Below are 23,370 nucleotides of genomic sequence, written 5' to 3'. Positions count from 1 at the left end.
AATTAGCAAGGAAGGGAGAAAGTGCATCAATTTACACAGCCATCTGGGGATACATGGAGAAGTGTTGAACTATTTACTAAGATCAAAACTACTCCAGCCTCAAAAATCATGTACTGTGGACTGGATTAGGAATGCTCGCTATAGAGGAGCTCACTGCTCCTAAAATCCCAGAAGTGTTGTGCATGATGTCAGCGCTTGCGCAAAGGCCTTGCTCTGAGAGAAGGACCCATGCTGGAGAGAAGGGCCGGCAGAGAGAAGAGGTGCCGGTGTCGGGAGATCGCGAGAGGCACGTCCTGGAGACAGTCAGCCAGTGCCAGCACCCCTCCTCTTCCTCAGTGTACCACGTCACACCAACACCTGAAATCTCAGGAGGCGCGCTGGTCTACAACTAGGCAGTTTACAGAGTACAAACATTAAAGCGTAGAAATAAACAAAGCAAAATCTTAAAATCAACTACTCTTAAAATAACCCACTGTGTCGCTGAAAACCTTGAACATTGTACAAAAATGCTATAACAAACAACTGCGTTTTCAATAATTCTTTAAATCTTAACCGATCAGAACACGACTGTCCCACCAATGCGTTCCATCGCAATACCTGCAATACAAATAGCAGCGGCTCTGGTTTCAGCCTATCTGCCTCGCATTATCGGCTCTAACAACATTTGATTTTCAGATCGCAGAGCTCTGTTAGGCTGATACAGTACCAGCACACTAGTAAAGTGCCAGGTGCTTGATGGTAGGCAGTTTGATGAACTACAGAAATCACTTTATGTTGGCCTCGAAATGCAATCGGTAGCCAATGCAATTTCTTCAAAACGGTATCTTCCAGTAACATTTGCAGGGGTTTCATACTTAAAGCAGAAACTGCTGAACATATAAGCCCTCTATCCAGGATTTTTCAACAACGCTGTACAGATAATACCGATGCAAGGTGAGGGCAGATCCAGGCAGATAGCCAAAAATATTTAGCTACTCTCTGTAAAGCTAACTGGTGCTTTATCTAGAGGGGGGGGGGGGAAGGTGGCTCTATTCACATAAAGCCAACTTTGCATGTAATACAACACCAGAAAAATAGAAAGACGCTTTTCCCCTGCACAGTACAAAAAATAACAGATATCAAAGATGGTGTGATTGCACGGTGTAATTGCCCTTGGTCGCCTGGCCAGAAAGAGTATCAAGGTTGCCCAAAACTGAAGGTGGCACGCCTAGTAGTTAGCTTTGGGATCCCATCTTGCCCTGGGGCCCAGCTCTAGCAGATGTACATTTCAAAAACTTAAATATTCCAATCACTAAATACAAAATAATGTTCTTTTTCTAACTTTATTGTATGGCCATTTTAATTTTCTAATTGTGTTGGTCCTAGTCTCTGGTTTCTGCTTTCCTCTGTCTTCTCTTATTTCTCTTGCCAGGATCTCCTGTCTATTTGACTGTTCTATCTCTATGTTCACCATCCATCTCACTTCTCTGTCCCTATCCTCCCTTCATGTTCAGTATTTCCCCTCTCTGTCCCTATTCCTCATGTCCAACATCTCCCCTCTATGAACTAGATGAGCCATTGTGGGCCGATTTTTTTTGCTGATTTCTAAACGGTGATCGATGTTCAAATAACTTCCCATGTAAATGAGTTTTGCGCAGGTCTGTTGTAATCCCATCCAATCAGGCAAATTGAGCTCCCCCCCCCCCCAATGACAGTTCCTATAACAACCCCTGGAAGAAAAATAATGAGAGGCAGGAGAGATGCCCACTTCCTCCTGCCACCATGACCCCCCTACTAAGGCAAACTGATACCCCCCACACCCTATCCTAAAAAAAAAAATTGGCAGGAGGACCCTCATTCCTCGTTGAACTGACAGACTCCCTTTTTCCTTCCCTTCCATTCCACGTCCTTAGAAAAAAAATCAGCAAGAGTGATGCCCAGTCCCCCCCGGCTCCCCCTCAACCACCCCCATACCTCTGAGTGAAGATGACAGCAGGAGGGATGCCCAGTTCCTTCTGCCTGCAGTTCCGCTCACTTTTTCCCTTAGACACCACTCTCAGTCCCTCCACTGGTGCCCAGGTACAAAACTATGTTACGTTTCAGTATCTCTCCTTTTCTCCCCCCACCTCCGCCCTGTCCCTCACTCATCTAAACTTGCATGTCTTTTACCAGCAACAAGGAAGCCAGGACGCCTCCAGCCAGCCTAGGACCTTCTCTGTGCTGTGACCCACCTCTTCTGATGTAATTTCCTGTTGCCAGGTGGGCAAGATTCAGCAAAGAGAAGGTGACTAGGCCGTCTGGGGGGCAGCCTGGTTTCATCATTGCCAGAGTAAGACATTCAAGTTTGGAAGATCAAAGTTTAGAGGGCCAAGGAAGTGATCCTGGACCTATGGGGGAACGGGAGAGAAAGATGCTGGATCATTTCCATCATAAACCAAAAGGGCAATATACTGCAATACTGCAAGTGTACAGCATATGCAAGAATAAACAGTAGTAAGGAATGAATAAGAAGGGGATCACAAACAGATCGGAGAAGGTTATCATGCCGCTGTACACCCCCACCTGGAATACTGCATCTGGCACTGGTCGCTGTACATGAAGAAGGACATAGTACTATTCGAAAGGGTCCAGCGAAGAGCGACTAAAATGGTTTAAGGGGCTGGAGGAGTTGCCGTATAGTGAGAGATTAGAGAAACTGGGCCTCTTCTCCCTTGAAAAGAGGAGACAAAAGGGGACATGATCGAAACATTCAAGATAAAGGGAATAGACTTAGTAGATAAAGACTGGTTGTTCATCCTCTCCAAGGTAGAGAGAACGAGAGGGCAGTCTCTAAAGTTAAAAGAGGATAGATTCCGTACAAACTTAAGGAAGTTCTTCTTTACCCAGAGAGTGGTAGAAAACTGGAACGTTCTTCCAGAGGCTGTTATAGGGGAAAAACACCCTCCGGGGATTCAAGACAAGATTAGACATGTTCCTGCTGAACCAGAACGTACGCAGGTAAGGCTAGACTCAATTAGGGCACTGGTCTTTGACCTAGGGGCCACCGTGGGAGCAGACTGCTGGGCACGATGGACCGCTGGTCTGATCCAGCAGCAGCAATTCTTATGTTCAATAAAGCAGTGACAAGGGAGTAGAGTCAGCTGTAATAGAACTGGTATTGAGAAAATGAAAAGAACAACAGAGTAAAGACACATGAGGTTTTTATTTTTTAGTGCTAATGGTGGCACGAGCACTGCGTTCTGAGGAAAAGCTCTGTTTGGAAGTTCCATCATTGAAACAGGTGAAACGGTCCCGACTCCATCACTTGATGTTGACAGTACAAGGCGTTCTATTGAGGAATGCATTGCCTCTTGATGTAAGAAGTGCATCATCCTTGCTTAGGATATGCAGACTATAATTTTTTTTAAAAACAACTCAACCAAAAACAAACAGCTCTGTTTGAGAGATATTTTATATGTAAGTGGGATTGATGAGGGGTTGCTATTATATAGATACCAGTCATTAGGCCTGCTGCCTTGAGGCTGGTTTTAAGACCTTTTGACATTTTTATATATTTTGTTTTCTGAGATGTTGATGAAGTTCAACGTTGAAAAATGTAAAGTATTACAAGTGGGAAGCAGAAACCCGAGGTACAACTATACGATGGGAGGGATGTTATTGAATGAGAGTACCCAAGAAAGGGACTTGGGGGTAATGGTGGACATGACAATGAAGCCGACGGCACAGTGCACAGCGGCTGCTATGAGAGCAAATAGAATGCTAGGTATAATCAAGAAAGGTATTACAACCAGAATGAAAGAAGTTATACTGCCATTGTATCCGGCGATGGTGCGTCCGCATCTGAAATACTGCGTCCAATATTGGTCGCCGTACCTTAAGAAAGATATGGCATTACTCGAGAGGGTTCAGAGGAGAGCGACACGTCTGATAAAAGGGATGGAAAACCTTTCATACGCTGAGAGATTGGAGAAACTGGGTCTCTTTTCCCTGGAGAAGAGGAGACTTAGAGGGATATGATAAAGACTTACAAGATCATGAAGGGCATAGAGAGAGTGAAGAGGGACAGATTCTTCAAACTTTCAAAGAATAAAAGAACAAGAGGGCATTCAGAAAGTTGAAAGGGGACAGATTCAAAACGAATGCTAGGAAGTTCTTTTTTACCCAACGTGTGGTGGACACCTGGAATGCGCTTCCAGAGGACGTAATAGGGCAGAGTACGGTACCGGGGTTCAAGAAAGGATTGGACAATTTCCTGTTGGAAAGGGGATAGAGGGGTATAGATAAAGGATTACTGCACAGGTCCTGGACCTGTTGGGCCACTGCGTGAGCGGGCTGCTGGGCGCCATGGACCTCAGGTCTGACCCAGCGGAGGCATTGCTTATGTTCTTATGTTAGTGTTGTTTATTTGTTCAAATTATGAGTGTTTACTTGTAAAACTCGCTCAGAACTTTGATGCAGCGAGTAAGAACTTTTTTAAATAAATCAATTGGATAGTAGGCGTACTCTGTGCTTATTGGTTAGTGTACCTATATTGCCAGCTGATAAGAGCTCACATGCTACTCATGCACTAATCATCTACAAAATAGGTGGAGATAGGGGATCATGCGCTAATGACCGTATGCTAATGTGAAAATTAGCACGTGGCAAATAATTTTTTTTTAATGGCTTTAGCATGCGGGGATGACCCGCGTAATGATGCGCTAAGGCCACTTTTTATTGTGATTTGGTAAAAGGACCCCTTAGTTTTCCTGTCTGTTATTTATACCTTTGTGATACTAGCATGTCCTTTTCATATTCTCCTTCAGGGAATACGTATTCTGACCCAAGTCTCATTTCTTAATTGGTGCAGACCTTACTAAGAGCTTCCCAAACCAGTGCCTTCAGCTAAGCGAGCAACCAGGATATCTTCAATAAACGTGCATGACAACCATATACTGGATTTCCAACGTATGCAAATTTATCTCGTACATATTCATTTTCAATCCCCAGGACATGTTTGAACAGCCCTCATCTATATTCTTATTCAGTCACAATATCCCAAATGAAGTCTCACCAGCTGCATGTATTACATAGGGGTAATTTTTCTACTGGTTATGTCTCTTCCAAAGGACCGTAGTAAACTTCTGACTCCAACCATTGCCTTGCTGCACCTTGATATCACCAGATATGATCACTCCATGGCATAGGCAACAGAACACTGTTTGGTTCGGGGAGGAGGGCAGGAGCTCCACCCTAGCCCCAGTAGAATCCTGCCGCATGGCCCAACACCAGCTCCAGACTACATACCCTACCTCCTCCCGGCAGTGTACTTTAAATCTTCGGGGCAGCCGCCATGCGGCATCAACAAGCAGGCCTGCCCCTGAAAGGAGAATGAAGGGTTCTGGGGCAGGCCTGTTTGTTGACACTGTGTGGCGGCTACCCTGAAATTTTAAAGTACAACATCGGGAAACAGGAGGGAGGTCAAGCACCAACCGGCAACTGCCAAATTTTGGGGAGGCCATGGCCCCTGTGGCCTCCCCCGTTCTGACACCTATGCTCCATGGTATTTTTTCTTGTTTGTGCAATCACATACTGCTGCCTTGGATTCCTGCACCCTCTATGCACACACACTGACTTTCTTGCACTAGAACTTAGCTGACTATTCAGACTTCCTAGATTCCTTTTCATCTCTAATGAAAGGCCAAAAGGACAAATATTTTTCACCCGACCCCCTCTGCAATATAATTCATGACCATATTGGACTGAATTGGCCTCAGATGACTCCCTAATGTATTCCATTAGCACATGTAAGAAGAGAAAGCAAGAAATAGCAAAGAGAAAAAAAATTAATGATTTTTTTTCTTCTCCTACCATTAAATCAGCAATGTAAAAGATTTATCCATCTGTTTTTCCCTCTGTCTTTTGTTTTTATCTGTCTGATCATTCACATTTAACAAAGTTGCTTACCTGTAGCAGATGTTCTCCAAGGACAGCAGAATATTAATCCTCAACCATGGATGACATTATCCGATGAAACCTAGACTTGAAAAATGTAAACAAACCTCTTCAAGCTGGTAGAGCTTTCTAGCACTCTCAACCCATGCATGTGCAAGTTGTCCAGTGCTATCATGTATCACAAAGGGTCACCGGTTTCACGGGAGAAGCCAGTTGCTGGGAGAAGGAGATGGAGATTTTGGGAACTAATATTTTGCTGTCCTTGGAGAACACCTGGTACAGTTAAGCAACTTTGTTTTCTCCTAGGCTAAGCAGGATACAATAGTCCTCACAAATAGGAATCCATGGCTACAGGTTGCCTTTAACAAAAAAAAAAAAAAAAAGGAATAAACAAAATAAACAAATTGCTGACATGCAACCACAAATATTTTCTTGGCACCAGGCCATGTTTGATGCTTGTTTTTTTTAAATCAAAGGTAATCTGAAATACTGTAAATGAGTATCTAAACCTCAAAAGAGATTCCACAGGGCAGCCTGGCGAAACCTAGTGCATCAGGAATCCATCTCCAAACAGGAATGTGGTAGGAACAGAAGTCCAGCCTTCAAATTGTTCCACGGAGGTAGACTATTGGCACTGTCATGTTAGAAGCTTTAACGATTCAAGCAGAACCTCTAAACAGGGGAAGAAAAACGTTGAAAACCAAGAGTAATCTCCCCTGCCCCCAAAATTAGATATGGGGAGGGGGAGAGACAGCTCATACAACGATGTACTAATAAAGCAAATAATTGTGGTAAAGGAAAGCCCTCAGTCACACAGCTTGCACAGGGGAGGGGGGGGGGGGGGTAACCCTGAGGCTCCAGCTGTCACAAGTATAAACCCAATAAGGGTATTAACTGTGAAACATCCCTGGGCTAACCTTATGTGAACTGAATGTGATAAACCAGTGCACAAACTAATGTGCAAAAGGTGAAAAAAAATCAATAATAGTAACATATAACAGATTGTAAAAGCTGTCTCTACCCTTCATTCGGGGAAGATGAGCAACCGAGATCAGCCGAGCAGGCACAGGTGAAAACAAAATCAACTGCGGGAAGTATTTAGCTTCTCCAACATAGCAGAAGAAGTAGCCAGCCAAGTTATAAGTTTTGACATGTCCTTCCAGTTCTGTATTGATGCTTGACTTCTAGAAGGACTGACGAGTCCTCTGTACCGATACATCTCCAGTGACTGATGCAACTTCAGGGCCCTTGGTCATCAGTGTTTCCAATGCCAATGCACTTGGTTAAGGCTTGTGTAAACCAAAAAGCTTCTCCTAGATCCCTAGGCATCATCTTCTGCAACTAGGCATATTGTATTGAGGCACAAAAGTAAAAAAAAAAGACACAAGTTGCAGGTATTGGTCACTAATATCATCCAGTTGCACTGCCCTCACTTCTAGAAGTTGTTGGGAGTCTTTAGTTTCTAGGAAATTAGGTGAAAAATAGCCATGATGAAATCAAATGGATCAATGTTTAAAAATATATTGTGAAATGCACCTCAATGCAAGAATGACAGTGCCATCCCAATAAGCATGAAAACAGTAAAGGAAGATAATAAACTTAGCCAGAACTTTTCTAAGACGGACAGGGGTGAGACCAAGGTGGTCTTGATGTGAAAGAAACTTGACTTTAAATGTATGAAAATAATACTGAACCCATATAAAAAAGAGACTATTAGCCACTAGAGACAAAAGGGACTACAGCGATCCCATGCGATAATGGCAATACTGTATGTGGTTCATTGTGCTAGAAACTCTTACCAGTTTGGAGAGATTTGTTTACACTTTATCTGGTTTGGGCTCCATTGATTGATGTCGCCCACACATGAGGCTTATATATCCTGCCTTTTCTTGGAGAATTGCCTTTTTTTTTTTCTTTCTCCCTTTCCATTATTCTCATCTATCTCCCTTTCTCCTCAGTTGTACTGTTTACATCTGCTTGTCCTTGAGCAGACTTGGCAAGTATGCTTTCATCAATCCATAAGGCCTTGTCCCATACATGGGGAAAGGCAGCAGTGGCTGTTGCCACAGCAACCACACCCCAGCATACAACTCTGCAAAGAACAAGCTGAGCTAACTAACCAGTCACCCACCCAGTGTGTCTAGTACCTGGCTCTCCCATCAGCCCCCTCAGATCTCATTTATCTCTTCATTCCAGACTCTCCTCAAAATATTCTCAGGTCTCACTGTGCTCTTGTTTCCAGTAATTCTCCTTAAAGCACTATCAGATTTCACCTGATTCTACTCTCCTAACCACATACTTCATACAGTTCTCCCTATAACACCTTTAGGCCTTTATTTAATTCACTCTCAGGCATCTTCTATTCTATTCTTTGTGCTTATAGCCCACTAAACCCCAATTGGTTCAGGGCAGTTTACAACACCCTGCCCTCCATTTTAATTTCCTTTCTATACACAGTTTTACCACGACTACTACTCTTGATTATTTCTATAATGGTACCAGATGCACGCAGTGCTGCACATTAAACACACAAAAGACAGTCCCTGCTCAAAAGAGCTTACAATCTAATTATGTCAGACACACAGGACACAGAGTGGATCAGTATATATATATATACTGCTCATGAAGGGGTTACAAAGGAATGCAGAAGTGGAGAGGGTAGGAGCTACAGAAGGAACGAGAAACAGATATCACAAGTTGGAAGCGTTAGGACCTAAATGCAGCTTTGAAAAAGTGAGCTTTGAGCCTGAATTTTAATAACACCAGAGATGGAGCTTAGCTCAAGCAGGTTGTACAAAGCATATGGTGCAGCAAGGTAGAAGAGGCGGAGTCTGGAGTTGGCAGTAGAGGAGAAGGGTGCAGATAAGAGAGACTTACACAAAGAATGGAGTTCTCGGGGCAGGGTGTAGGTAGAGATAAGAGAGGAGAGACATTGAGAAGCTGCAGAATGAGTACACTTGTAGGTAAGAGGAGTTTGAACTATATGCAGAAGCGGACAGGGAACCAATGAAGTGACTTGAGGAGAGGAGTAACATGAGCATAGCGACTCTGGCAGACTATGAAGCGCGCAGCAGAATTCTGAACAGATTGAAGAGGGGAGAGTTGGGTTAGCGGGAGACCCACAACATCTCCACATTCCACCCGGTCTCAGAGCAGGATATTTATGCCAAGCCAAGTGCACAAATGGAATACTTGATTTAAAAAATAAAGTCTCCATTTCATTTGACTCCTTTCATAGCTTGTCTGATTCTAAGTTCTATAAAATTTGGCCAGCTAATGCAAAGCCAAAGGCCCGTTGGCTGAATACCATCAAGAATGACACGAGAATAATCAAGTAATTGAAAGAAGCCATGGAAAACAGGGAAGCATAGTGAGAACTGGCCTACAGAGTATCCAAGGATCAGACATGACTGAATGGATAATAGTAACGCAAAGTCCATGCATGAGTTTTGATCATTCCAACATATAACTCAGTACCATATTAATGCCCCGAGGGGTTGGCCTGTGGATCAGGGTCGATATTTAACTGGCAAAATTTGTTCACAGGAATGTACGCTACTTAAAACCCAAACAATGGCATTCTGCATCATCTCCATGGTCAGAGATGTATTGAGTACCTATGAAGCTATTTAAAAACAGAAGTTTGTAAGTTGGAAGGAGTAAACCAATAGTCAATCATGGTGAAGGAATTATGAAAGTATAATCTTTTTCTGTACCATGCATCTTATGCCAAATATCAAAAAGATTCAGCTCTTCTAGATGCTGCAGATTAAGTTGAATAGCTGAATTTAATTTAAAAGTTGGCTCTGATTTATTATTTGCTGAAAGGGCACAGTTAAAATCACCTCCTAAAAATAATGTGCCTTTTAATGAAAGGTTTAGAGTATGGAAAAAATTTTGAAAAATCTAACAAGTTATTGGGGACATAAATATTAGCCAAAGTAATATGTGTGTTTTCCAGTTTACCAATCAATATAATATATCTGCCTTCTGGGTCTTTAATAACTGTTTCTATTGTATATGGGCAGGAATTAGCAATGAGAATAGTTTCCTCTCTTTTGGATTTAGTACCCAGCTCAATTAGTACAACCTCCATGTTTAGCATCAAGTAAATGTGTTTCTTGAAGAAATGTAAGAGAAGCATGAAGTTTCTTTAAGGGCAGTTTAAACTCTCTTAATTGGATGGTTCAAGCCTTTAACGTTCCAGGAAATAGCTTTAATCATCCAGGAAAAAGAAACCTGCAAAATGAAATATCATGGTGAGACTTTCCTGGGCTAATAAGAAAAGGAAAAAAGGAAAGAGAAAGAGAAAACTTGTAGATAAGGTCTCTGGAGTAACACAACAAAACAATGGAAATTAGAAATCTGAACATTATATAGCAATGGAATCAAAGAGTACCAAATTTCAACACAAGAATTAATCAATTCTATTCTAGAATATACAGTGTTCCCCCGTGAATTCGCGATTCACGGACTTGCTCATTCACTGTCTGCTCCGACCACCTCTTCCTGTAGTAAAGTCAGGCTACACCAATCAGGAGCTGCGTGTCAAAGCAGCTACTGATTGGTGTAGCCCAACTTTACTACAGGAAGAGGCGATCGGAGCAGACCGTGTGTGATTTTCTTCACCCACCAGTGCTCCAGATGCCCTCTCCTGCCTCCCCTGCCTTTTGACAGGCAAAAAACTTCATTCACGTTTTTTTTTTTAATTTGCTGGAGTTCCTGAAACAGAACCCCCGCAAATTTGGGGGGAGTACTGTAGATAGAACTGAAAAACTTAGAAAGAGTCTGTGCTTTCAACTGCCCCGGGGGAATGTGTATAGAGAGGATACTCCTCTCCCAGCCAGCTAAAGAGAAAAATAATATATCAAGCGTAAACAGAGTATAGATCCAAAGGTGTCAACTCGTAGAATGAACTTAATGAGATACAAGAGAGCTTATCCAGTTCATAAAGTCAGTCATGAGGACGATGCGACGCACTTCGTAGCTAACAATTTGCAGCTGAAAATCAAAATGAGCTCCCAACAGAGCCTGAACTTGTCCCCTGAGGAAGGCATTTACATATGCCAAAACTAGGATCCGTTTTGGGACTGTGTTCTTGATATAATAAAGACTTACTTTTGGTTGAAAGAACATCTCCCTTGCCTTTCTTTTGTACTGTTGGTATTCCAAGGCGAGGTTTTCTCTGCCTGTTTGTCAATATGTCCATGCCACTTGCAGATGAGCTATAGCGTGTTTCCCTTTCCGGCAGATAAGCTACGGAGGGTTTCCCTTCCCCTCAGCCCCAGCTCACCTGAGAATCCCACAGCCATGGCTTACAGTATTGTTCTATGAAGCTTAGTATTGGACTGATCATGATTGAGTTGGGGCCTCGGGGCTTGAAAGCTGAGTGAGGGAGTGCAAGGCTGAACTTTTGCAGCTATCCTTCGCCAATAATGGAGAGAGGGCGCTTTCTTTTCTCGCACAGCATGTCTTGCTTTTCTTAGGAAAATCAGAACTACAAGAACAAGCATGCAATGGGACAAAATTAGGTTCAGTTTGTCCCTTATGATATGGCGCCATCTGGAAACCCAACACTGTAGCATTTTTGAACAAGGTAATCCGGGCCAGATTTGGTGCTGAAATAGAGCCAAATGGCTCTAGTATACCAGAGCAGTCTGAGGGAGATCCAGCCTGTCATCGAGGTAAAGCCAACAGCTTTCAGCTCTCTGTGACTATATGAAGAACTGAATGAGCCTGGCAATGAGGCAGATTTTCAAGATGGTACAGCAGCCCAGTGAAGGATTGGTTATAGCCTGGCATGAACATAAAGTCAGAAGCTTTCAAAGTCACCTTATCACTGCCTCTTTCACTGTATATTATTAAGAAGAATTAGTATACCGGCAAACTACTGAAAGATTTTCATTTTTTTGCAAGGGGCTTTGGGGCAGGCAACAGACAATAGTGACAGACAGCAAATAGAATGTAAGGACAATTAGCCAGATGCTCTAAAATCTCAGCTAAAATCCTGTGGGGTGCCGGCAAATTCTCCAACTTGAAAATGGCAATCGGTGTTCAAACAAATGCACATGAGTTTCGTGGAGGTGCACCATAATCCCGTCCGATCAGTTGTAGGAGAAAGTGACTGACATGCACAGAATAGCTACATCGCATTGAAGCATGAGCATCAATTATAGGTGTGCCTTTCTGTAGTGCATCATTGCTGCATGTTTGAAGAAAGACTGCACATACTCAATTTTTACCCCTCGACCCTGAAGAAAAACGTTGCTTGAAACATGCATGTTGGGAGAGGTGGCGTTGATGAACGTTTGAGAGTTAACCTCGAAGCTAAGTAGCTAATTAATAAGATCTAATTAGAAGAAAAAGACATTAAGTAAGGAAATGAAGTAAACCAAAATGAAATACAATGAAGAAATAGTTATGGAGTTATGAAATTAAGAATAAGTATGAAATTAAATGAATTTTAGAGTTTTGAGTAAATAAACAATAAAGTGGACTGATGAAGACAAGAGATTGCTGGGCACTATTTATGGTCCAGTTGATATCCGAAGATCCATACAAATGAAAAAATAAAGAATTAATAGGTAAATACATAAACATATATAATGAAGTATGTTAGTATTAGACTAATAATCTCTTTACAGTATATATGGAGCCGCAATATGTAAACAGGCACCATATAGCTTTATAAGATTAGAGATTTTAAAAGAGTACAGAGAATAGTTAGTGTTTTTAGAGAGAAGTGACTAAGGACTACACTAACGATTGGTTAAGATTCATCAAGTGATTGTAAGAAATAAGAGGGGAGAGGCATAAGAAAACAGGTTTTCAGCCTGTCCATCCCAAATACTGCTTTTGTCTATAGTCTTTCACAGACTAGTTGACAGAACAGACCTAGAAAAAAAAGTGGAAAACAGAAGAATAAAAGACACGCACATAAAATAATAATTGTTCAATCTGTCTTTCTGCTGTGCTCAAGTACTCTAACCATGAGTAATCAAAGCGGTTTTATTCACACTGTAGAAACACAGGGAAACGGGAGAAATAGCAGCAAAATATCTAATATCCTGCTACCATGCCAAAAAGAATGCTGCACATCACCAGACTCTCCTAATGATGTTTATTCCTCATCTGTACGTTGTAATTATTTCCCTTGAACACAACACATTATTTGGCAGCACATATTCAAACTGTCGTGCCAATAAAGTTTCTTGAATCTCAGACCATTGCTAGCAGATGGTTTTAGGCCAGCTTAACATTCTGACTGGATTCAAGTTTTTCTCGTTGCTCTTCGTCTGTCCTCAGTGTCCATCTGTCAACTAGATTTGAAGCGCCTCTAAGCAGGGTCTTTCCCTTCTTGCGAGGCCAGGGCAACCATTAGGCAAGACTAGGTGGTTGCCTAGGGTGGCAGCGAGCAGCTGCAGATAAAAGAAGAGAATGGATCCCAACAGCCACACAAATTCAACGAGTCTTCAGCCCATTCTTTAAAGAGAGTGGGTACTTTTCAAACACCTCATTTACCTTGTTAAACACAAGCCGGTTGTTTATTCTTTCAAAAAGTTCAAATATTAGGGGAACACACCCTAGAGTTATGTAATACTACTTTTCAGACAAATAAAAGTGAATAATTTTCTCACTCAGCGTATAGAGCTCCTTTTACAAAATCACAGTAGCGGCTGCTGCCGTGGTAATCGCTCCAACGCCAATAGGGATTTAATGGGTGTCAGAGCGTTTGTCGCATGGCAGCCGCTACCACTGCTTTGGAACTCACTGCCAGAGAATGTGGTAAAAGCAGTTAGCATAACTGGATCTAAACAAAGTTTGAATAAACTCTTGGATGAAAACTCCAGGGAAAGCCATTGTGTATCCCTGGAGTAAACAGCATTGAATGTTATTACTTTTTGGGACTCTGCCAGGTTTGAGTGGGTGCTGAAAAGTTCTCAGCCCAACCAACCCACTTCCTAAATTCTGAGCGTTATTTTGCCAATGTAGCTGAAAAGAGTGTTTATCTTATTTCATTAAGTGCCAATTTGCAGAAACAAAATTCTATGTTTTGACATCAGTTTCAGATCTTTGATTGAATCGTATCCACATCATTCTCGTCTTGGTTGGGCTGAGAACTCTTCTGCACCTCATCCTACTTGTGACTTGGACGGTCCACTGGTGAAAACAGGCTATTGGGCTAGACCAGGGGTCTCAAAGTCCCTCCTTGAGGGCCGCAATCCAGTCGGGTTTTCAGGATTTCCCCAATGAATATGCATGAGATCTATGTGCATGCACTGCTTTCAATGCATATTCATTGGGGAAATCCTGAAAACCCGACTGGATTGCGGCCCTCAAGGAGGGACTTTGAGATCCCTGGGCTAGACGGATTCTTGGTCTGACCAAGTATAGCACTCATGTGTTATGGAAACATCTCTCATTATATACATAAACAACATAGTAATATTTAAGTGTGGAAAGGCATTTTTGATAGGACTAAGTCTAAGTCTGAGTTTGGACATTTTGGGAAAGATATCCAGAAATCCAGTAGATAAAATGTCCATTCTCAAAACAGCAAGAAGCAAGGCGTCTATTTTTTTTAGAATGACCTAAGTAGATGTTTTGGTCCATAGTACGTCTATCTTTTTTGGCCACTCCCAAATATAAATATGTCCACATGAAAAATGCACAAAAGCACATTTTTCAGATGTTCAACAGCTAGCATTCTTAGCAAACTGTACACAGACAGCTGAGCATTCCTCAGCACAGCAGAAGGATGCGCAGAATGTCATATTAAAAGTCCCAGGTACAGATGTCACTTTAATTTGCTTCTATTGTATGGTGAACCCTTCAAAACCCACCCAAAATTTATTGTACCCACCTGCACAACACAACAATAGCCCTTATGCCTGCAGGTGTCATCTAAATGTAGGTACAGTAGGTTTTGGAGGGCTCACCATACAACAGAAACAAGTTAAAGTGACATCTGTACCTGGAACTTTTAATGTGAAATTCACTGCAGTAACCCTTTGCTCTCTGGCCTCGAATGTCTGTGTTAACATCTGAAGCTGCTTGGGCTGAGAACTTTTCAGCATTCCTTTGTAATACAGGCTAGAATGTGCTGTATTTTAACATCTTTGGGTGATGGGAGGTCGATGACCACGGGGGAAGTAAAAGGGGGGGGGGGGGTCATGCCTTAATCCCTCCAGTGGTCATCTTGTCAGTTTGGGCACCTTTTTAGCATTTAGATGCTTTTAAAACAGGTCTAAGTCCAAGCGTCTACAAAAAAGCCCAGGACCTTTTGTTAAAGGTTTATGCTTGACGAGCATCCAAGTCCTAAGCTCACCCAAAACAAGCCTCTAAAATGCCCCCATAAGATCTGGATGCACTGGAGACAAAACAACCAGAAAGATATCTAGAAAGTCTGTTTTAAGAATTCCCACTTACACGTTTTGACTAGTAAGACATCCAAATGCTGGCTCATGTTGTCTATCTTTTTTACATACAAGTTTATTTAAAATTTGATTAAACACCTATCATGAATTCTAGGCAATTTACAATAATAAAAAATGGGATACAAAATTTAAATAGACGTGACATACAGTTAAACAAAAGGGGAAAAAACTACAGTAAAGTACAGAAAAAAGATAGTCAAGGGATAAAACATAGTACAGTGGTACCTTAGTTTATGAGCATAATCCGTTCCAGAAGCATGCTTGTAATCCAAAGCACTCGTATACCAAAGCAAATTTCAGACGATTCATTCCACAACCCAAAAGGTTTGCTATAAGGTGTTACTTTATAAGGGACTGGGAGGAAGTGGCGAGGGGTGGCCTATGGGTGGGTTCCTGCCTGGATGATGCCCCCGGGTGCCCAGCTCCTTCAGCAGCAGTGTGTAGGTGGATGCGCTTCAGGACGATGCCTCTGCCGTTTGCCAACCTCCCTTTCCACACCACTTTGGAGAACCCCAAGCCCAGGTAGCTGGTTCGGCGTTTGAAGAGCGGGCTGCTATACAGTATTTGAGACGAGCGCCGTCCTGATTAACGATCACGTGCACGCGCATTATGTATAAACACGCACAATGTTGATGAGTGTGTCATTGACGCTGTGCGTGCTTACATGTGACACACGCGTACGTGCTCGTTTATCGGGACAGTGCTCGTCTTGCAAGTTAAACTTGCTGGAGTGTTTTGCTTGTCTTGCAAAACATTCGCAAACTGTGTTACTTTTGACTGTAATTTGTTTATTATTAAACCTCCACTTTTACAAAGCCATGTAAGCAGCTGATGTTGCGTTAACTGCCCCAAAGCCCATAGGGATTTAAAGGTCCTCAAGGTGTTTGCCACACCTAGCGTGACTTTCTAAAAGAGGCGGTAACATTTTGCCAAGTAACTTCAAAAAGTTTAACAGCTAACAAATAATGCCAAGAGAGAGATGTCTGGCAAAAATGCAAGTGGAAGAGCAAATGGTAAGAAATGTAAAAAAAGGAGGAAAAATTTTTCTGGTATATTAAGTAAAGGAGGAAGATGAACAATGGCATTGCGAGAACACAGCGGGCAAAGAGAAACTAGAGTCACTCTGGGTAAGGATTCCCAGACAGAACGGAGCGGACACAAAAATTGGCCTCTACTATAGACCCCCAGGACAGACGGAGGAAACAGACGTAGAAATGACAGAAGAAATAAGGCAAGGATGTAGGACAGGCAATGTAACGATCATGGAAGACTTCAACTTCCCGGGGATAGACTGGAACCTAGAAACCACAAGCTGCGGCAAAGAAACAAAGTTCCTGGAAATGATAGGAGACTGCTTCCTTGAGCAAATGGTAGGGGAACCAACAAGAGGGAACGCCACATTGGACTTGATCCTGAACGGCATAACTGGGCAGACAAGAGATGTAGTAGTCACGGTCCCACTGGGGACAAGCGACCACGGCATGATCAACTTTAAACTGGACATTGGGAAAGGAAAACAAATCAAGACACAATCCACAGCTTTTAACTTCAAAAAAAGGAAGATACGACAACACGAGGGACATGGTAAGAAAACGTCTCAAGAAAAGGATAGCTGAAATAGAAACGGTAGAGCAGGCATGGTCCCTACTAAAAATACTATCACCGAAGCTCAGAATTTATACATTCCGCAGATAGCCAAGGGAAGGAAACATAAAGGCAAACATAAAGGCTTGGCTAACCAAAGAGGTAAAAGATGCAATAAGGGAAAAAAAGAGCTCATTTAAAATATGGAAATGCAAGAAAACAATCGAGGCTTGGAATAGCCACAAGGTCGACCAGAGGAAGTGTCACAAGGTAGCGAGTGAAGCCAAATGGAACTATGAGGAAAGGATAGCGCAGGAGGCCAAAAACGTCAAACCTTTCTTTAGATACGTAAAAGGGAAGAAACCGGCCAAGGAGGCAGTGGGCCCTCTCGACGATCAAGGAAGAAAAGGATACATCAAAGAGGACAAACAGATTACAGACAGATTAAATTCCTTCTTTGTGTCGGTCTTTACCAATGAAGACACCACATCAGTACCCGAGCCAGTGAAAGCATTCAAGGGAGTAATAGAGGAGAGCCTCAACACAGTAAATGTGGATCGACAAACTAAAAAGCGACAAATCCCCTGGCCCGGATGGAATTCATCCGAGAGTATTAAAGGAGCTAAAGGTAGAAATCAGAGAATTACTGCAATTGCTCGCTAACATGTCAATTAGAACCGGAAAGATACCAGAAGACTGGAGGATAGCAAACGTCATCCCAATCTTCAAAAAAGGATCAAGAGGAGAACCAGGAATCTACAGACCTGTGAGTCTCACATCAGTCCCTGGGAAGATGGTTGAAGCATTGATCAAGGATAGCATAGTCCAACATCTGGATACCCATGACCTAATGAGAGCTAGTCAACATGGATTCAGGAAGGGACAGTCATGTTTGACGAATTTACTTCAGTTTTTTGAGACGGTGAACAAACATATTGATAGCGGAGAACCGGTGGATATAATATACTTGGACTTCCAGAAGGCTTTTGACAAAGTTCCACATGACAAAGTTCCACTTTGAAGTTCTCAGAAAACTTCAAAGTCATGGAATAGAAGGGGACATACTAAGATGGATAGGAAAATGGCTGGAAGAGAGAAGACAGAGGGTGAGCGTAAATGGAAAGTTCTCGGACTGGGAGAAAGTAACTAGTGGAGTGCCTCAGGGCTCGGTTCTTGGGCCCATCTTGTTCAATATTTTCATAAATGACCTAGAAGAAGAAACAAGTGAAATCATCAAGTTTGCTGATGACACAAAACTAAGTCGGGCAATCAGGTCACAGACGGACTGCGAGGAACTCCAGAAAGATTTGAGACAACTGGAGAAATGGGCAGAGAAGTGGCAAATGAAGTTTAACTTAGAAAAATGCAAAATGATGCACCTGGGCAGGAAAAACAAGGAGCACCAGTATACTTTATTTGATGCAACTTTGGGCAAAAACGAACAAGAAAGGGACCTGGGAGTAATGATAGACAGGACCCTGAAACCGTCGGTTCAATGCACAGCGGCGGCAAAAAAAGCAAACAGGATGTTGGGCATGATCAAGAAGGGTATCATGAGTAGATCTGAGGATGTAATAATGCCGTTATACAGAGCAATGGTGAGACCACACTTGGAATACTGTGTCCAACATTGATCTCCCTATCTAAAGAAGGATATAATGCTACTGGAGAGGGTGCAGAGGTGAGCGACGAAGCTAGTAAAAGGTATGGAGAATTTGAGTTACAAAGATTGCCTCAGAAAACTGGGACTTTTGACCCTCGAGAAGAAGAGATTGCGAGGGGATCTGATTGAGACTTTTAAAATACTGAAAGGATTCGACAAAATAGAACAGGAAACACCTTTATTCACATTGTCAGAGGTGACTCGGACAAGAGGTCATGGACTGAAGCTGTGGGGAGACAGGGCCAGGATAAATGTCAGAAAGTTCTGCTTCACACAGTGAGTGGTGAATGCCTGGAACGCTCTCCCGGAAGAGGTTGTGGAGGAAACCACTATTCCAGGATTTAAGGGCAAGTTGGATGCATATCTTCTTGAAAGACACATTGAGTAACTAAGGTATTCGCCAGGGTAGACCTAGCTGGGCCTCCGCGTGTGTGGATCGCCAGACTAGATGGACCCATGGTCTGATCCGGTGCAGGCATTTCTTATGTTCTTATGTAAAAGATGCTATATACCAATATGTGAGAGTGATGAGGAAAAAGCAACCATGCTAAACAAATATTTCTGTTCTGTGTTCACGGAAGAAAATCCTGGAGAAGGACCAAGACTGTTTGGCAAGTTACACACAAGAATGGAGTAGATACAGTGCCATTCACAGAAGAAAGTTTATGAACAACTTGAAAAATTGAAGGTGGACAAAATAATGGTACCGGATGGGATCCTGAGGGAGCTCGGAGAGGTTCTGGCGGGTCCTATTAAAGATTTGTTCAACAACTCTTTGGAAACAGGAATGGATCCTGGGTCCAGAGAAGAGCGGATGTTGTCCCTGGTCACAAAAGTGGTCACAGAGATGAAGTGGGAAACTACAGGCCTCACTTTGATTACTGGAAAAATAATGGAATCATTGCTGAAAGAGAGGATAGTGGCTAGACTTGCTGCCTTGGCACCATGAGGGTGTGAGCTCAATCCCAGCCTGTTCCCTGTGATTTGCCTAGAGCAGGGGTGTCCAATGTCGGTCCTTGAGGGCCGCAGTCCAGTCGGGTTTTCAGGATTTCCCCAATGAATATGCATTGAAAGCAGTGCATGCACATAGATCTCATGCATATTCATTGGGGAAATCCTGAAAACCCGACTGGATTGCGGCCCTCGAGGACCGACATTGGACACCCCTGGCCTAGAGAGTCACAGGGAGCAGGCTGGGATTGAGCTCACACCCTCATGGTGCCGAGGCAGCAAATCTAGCCACTAGGCCACCTATGCTTAATGGTTCCCCTGAACCACACTTTCTCCAACAGCACTACCATATATAATACCACTAGCAAAATAACTTATTTATTGGGATTTATTAACTGCCTGTACACCCAAGGCGGTGCACAGCAAGTACAATTCGACACAGAACTTACAATTTTGTTAACAGCATGACAGTAGTAAAAAGTCCAAATGTAAACATAAATACAATGAATGAGGCAAAGTCAAAATCAATAAATGGAAACTTACCATGAAACTGTTTCAAAAATATACTTATTGACAGCACTGAAATTCAAAAGAAGAGAGATATAATACATACTAAAAGGAAGACAGAACTCTTTTGAAGCAAATAATAACCACAAATCAGAACATTCAAATAACAGAAATGACACTTACCCCCTCTTTTACTAAGGTGCACTAATCGAATTGGTGCACGCTAAATGCCAACGTGTCCATAGACTACCATGCAAGCGTTAGCATTTAGCGTGTGCTAATCAGTTAGCGCACCTTAGTAAAAGAGGGCCAAAGGCTTTTCTACAATGGCGAAGCGAGGGTGAGAGGCGCTTGGTGCAGTGGCGTCCCTCCCCTGACCTCTTCTCCACCCTCCACCCCATCCACTCCTTCCCTTCCCCCTCCTGCCGCACGCGCACCACCCTTCCCTTCCCCCATACCTCTTGAACATTCCCGGTGTGAGCAGCAACCTCAACCTGCTGCTTGCATCAGCGTCGGCTCATCCTCCGTTGTCACTTCCTAGGCACGAGTCCAGGAAGTGACATCAGAGGATGATATGGTATTGGCATGAGCAGCAGGTTGGGGTTGCTGCTTGCGTCGCGAATGTTAAAGAGATATGAGGGAAGGGAGTGCGTACGCATGCTAGTGGGGTGGCAGGAAAGGAGGGGGAGCAGGAAAAGAGGACACTTTTCTACAATATAGCTTGTCCTATAACAGATAGGTCAAATGCATATATTAGATGGGGGATAAGATGGGGGATACAGAGTGAGTTGGGATAAACAGATGAGAGGCTAAACTCATGGCAGTGGCTAAAAAAAGGGGCTGCGGTCCACCCCCGGGGTGGTCTTCCTAAGGGGGCTGCGGTATTACAACAATAAGGACACCTCATTGATTTATTTACGGAACAATGACATCTTCAAAATCCAAAACTCTACGTTGAACTGGCCTATATGGCAAAATTGCGAGATCTACACTTTACAAGATCTTCTTAATCAAAACTGCTGGATGACATTTGATGAAATAGGCAACAAATATAGTCTACCAGATAATCAATTATCCAGATGGCAGCAGTTAAAACAATGTGTCAGCTCTGTGTACTCTGATATGCAAAAATTAAAGCCCACACCTGATTGCCTTCTTCAAAGTATTATTATTGCTCCGCTCAAAGACGTGGCCTCAAAATGGTATAGTTTACTGCGTCAAGGGTTGTCCGAGTCCACATCACACATGATGAGTGCTTGGCACCCTGAATTAGATATCTCTACAGATGATGAGATTGGCAAGAGGTGTGGACCAGAGTATTCAAGTCAATTCGCTCTGCCCCAGTCCTCCAGTCGATATACTTTTTCTTACATCGGGTTCACTGGACCCGTAGAAGATTGGTAAATTTTCACATAAAGTCTCTAACTTATGCTGGTCCTGTGGGATATCAGTGGGTACTCTATCCCATATGAAATTTCAATGTCCTCATCTCACTGTATACTGGGGTAAGGTTTGGAAAAACATTTCTGACATATTAAAGATTCACGAACCATTATATCTCAAAATTATTGTATTCTGACAACTGGGTCTCATACAAGCTCTTTCAGAACCCAATGCTCGCCTGCTCAATATCCTAATCTTTTTGGCTATCAAAAATATATTGCATTGCTGGAAGAACTTAGCCAAGTTAGAGTACATGGTGTGGTGGAATACAGTATGTATTACTATTAAATTTGAAAGGATGATTGCAGAAAAACATTACTCCACCAGCTCATTCCTCAAAATCTGGAGCCCTGTCCACACTTTCTGTGATTTAGACCGTTGACATATATAATCAGAGTTGTATGCATAATATATATATTCATCATCCCTTTTTTTTTTTTTAGATAAAGTCAATATGTAATGCTTGTTGTAAATCCCATTACAAGCCGATATATATATATATATATATATATATATATATATATATACACCCTTCATTGATAATGTGTGTACTGACCCTAATATATATATATATATGTGTGTGTGTGTGTGTGTATACACACACACACACACACATAATAATAATAACTTTATTTTTGTATACCGCAAATACCTCAAGTTCAGAGCGGTTTACAGAGGAAGAGACTGTGCACAGACAACGATGTCACAGAAAATATTTTCCAAATTACATTGGTAAGTCGGGAGGGTTAGGTATATCCGGAAGAATAACATGGATACAGCAGGTATTTCGGAGGTACAACAAGGCAGGAAGGAGTCAAAGAAATTTATTGAAAAGATAGGTTCTACTTGCTTTCCTAAAGGAATGGTAAGAGGGTGTGATAGAGGTGAGGGTGGTTAGGCATTTATTCCATTTGCCTGCTTGGAATGACAGTGTTCTATCGAGGAATCTCTTGTTGGTACAGCCCTTCAGGGAGGGGAAGGCAACTAGGTAGGCATTGCGTGTGCGAGTGGTGCTTGGAAATACAAAGTGGTGTGACATGTAGATTGGGGATAAGCCCATTATGGTTTTGAAGCAGAAGCAGGCAAACTTCAAGATGACACTTGCCTCCATTGGCAACCAGTGAAGTTTTCTGTAGAACAGGCTTACATGATCTGACTTTTTGAGGCCATAAATGAGGTGGACAGCAGTATTCTGGATGATTCTCAGGCATTTGATGGTCTTCTTAAAGGATCCCAGATATGATATTGCAGTAATCTAGGGTGCTTAAGATTAGAGATTGGACCAGTAAGCGAAAGGAGAGGAAGTCGAAATAGTGTTTGATGGTACACACACACACACACACACATATATAAGCACACTTTTTAATTTATTTTTAATATGAAATTATAGGTTTGTTTGATTTGCTTTGCTTTGTATATATCACCCATGATTTGTGCAGTTGGATTGTTTAATCCTGGATAATATCTGTATATCTTGTTAATTACCATACAAAATTAACAAAAATATTTGAAAAAAAAAAAAAATAGTTTCAACAGGGCCCTATAAATATAAATGATTGTCCCTCGAACACCATCCAGTCTCAAAGCTGCTTTCCAATGAGTTTTCCACCTGTCCCTCAACCTTTTCCACTTCAAAAAGTCCTTTACTTAGATGTACTGAAATTTGATCCTGCTTTTAGATCACACTCCTCTCTAAGTCCTCAAAAACAATGTTCAAAATCTCCATAGATAATCTTGTAAATGGACTTAACCATTGCAGTATTCATTGCCCTCTGTAAGTAGGAAATGTGTAAACATTTTTGAAAGACAGTGGATGGAACATGCAAGACTGCAGTGTTACTAACTTTTTCGGATGTGACACGGACAAGAGGT

The 23,370-nt window shown here is 42.3% G+C and overlaps 2 protein-coding genes across 15 annotated transcripts in view; both read right to left on the bottom strand.

Annotated features, from left to right (window-relative positions):
- Window positions 1-23,370, bottom strand: part of LOC117352063 (nitric oxide synthase-interacting protein-like) — a 742,171-nt gene that overhangs the window by 570,015 nt on the left and 148,786 nt on the right. The window lies entirely within an intron of this gene.
- The window catches only part of SYT7 (synaptotagmin 7), a 425,674-nt gene that overhangs the window by 374,795 nt on the left and 27,509 nt on the right, over window positions 1-23,370 (bottom strand). Inside the window, exon 2 of one of the 14 annotated variants that reach the window (XM_033928076.1) lies at window positions 20,092-20,127. The exons of the other annotated variants lie outside the window; for them this stretch is intronic. The gene's annotated coding sequence lies outside the window, so the exon portion shown is untranslated. The remainder of the gene's footprint in view (window positions 1-20,091; window positions 20,128-23,370) is intronic. 14 annotated transcript variants of the gene reach the window in all.

The sequence above is a fragment of the Geotrypetes seraphini genome, chromosome 19, assembly GCF_902459505.1.
Source record: "Geotrypetes seraphini chromosome 19, aGeoSer1.1, whole genome shotgun sequence".
Lineage (NCBI taxonomy): Eukaryota > Metazoa > Chordata > Amphibia > Gymnophiona > Dermophiidae > Geotrypetes > Geotrypetes seraphini.
Note: the sequence above shows the minus strand (reverse complement) of the source record. Positions and strands in the feature narration are given on the sequence as shown.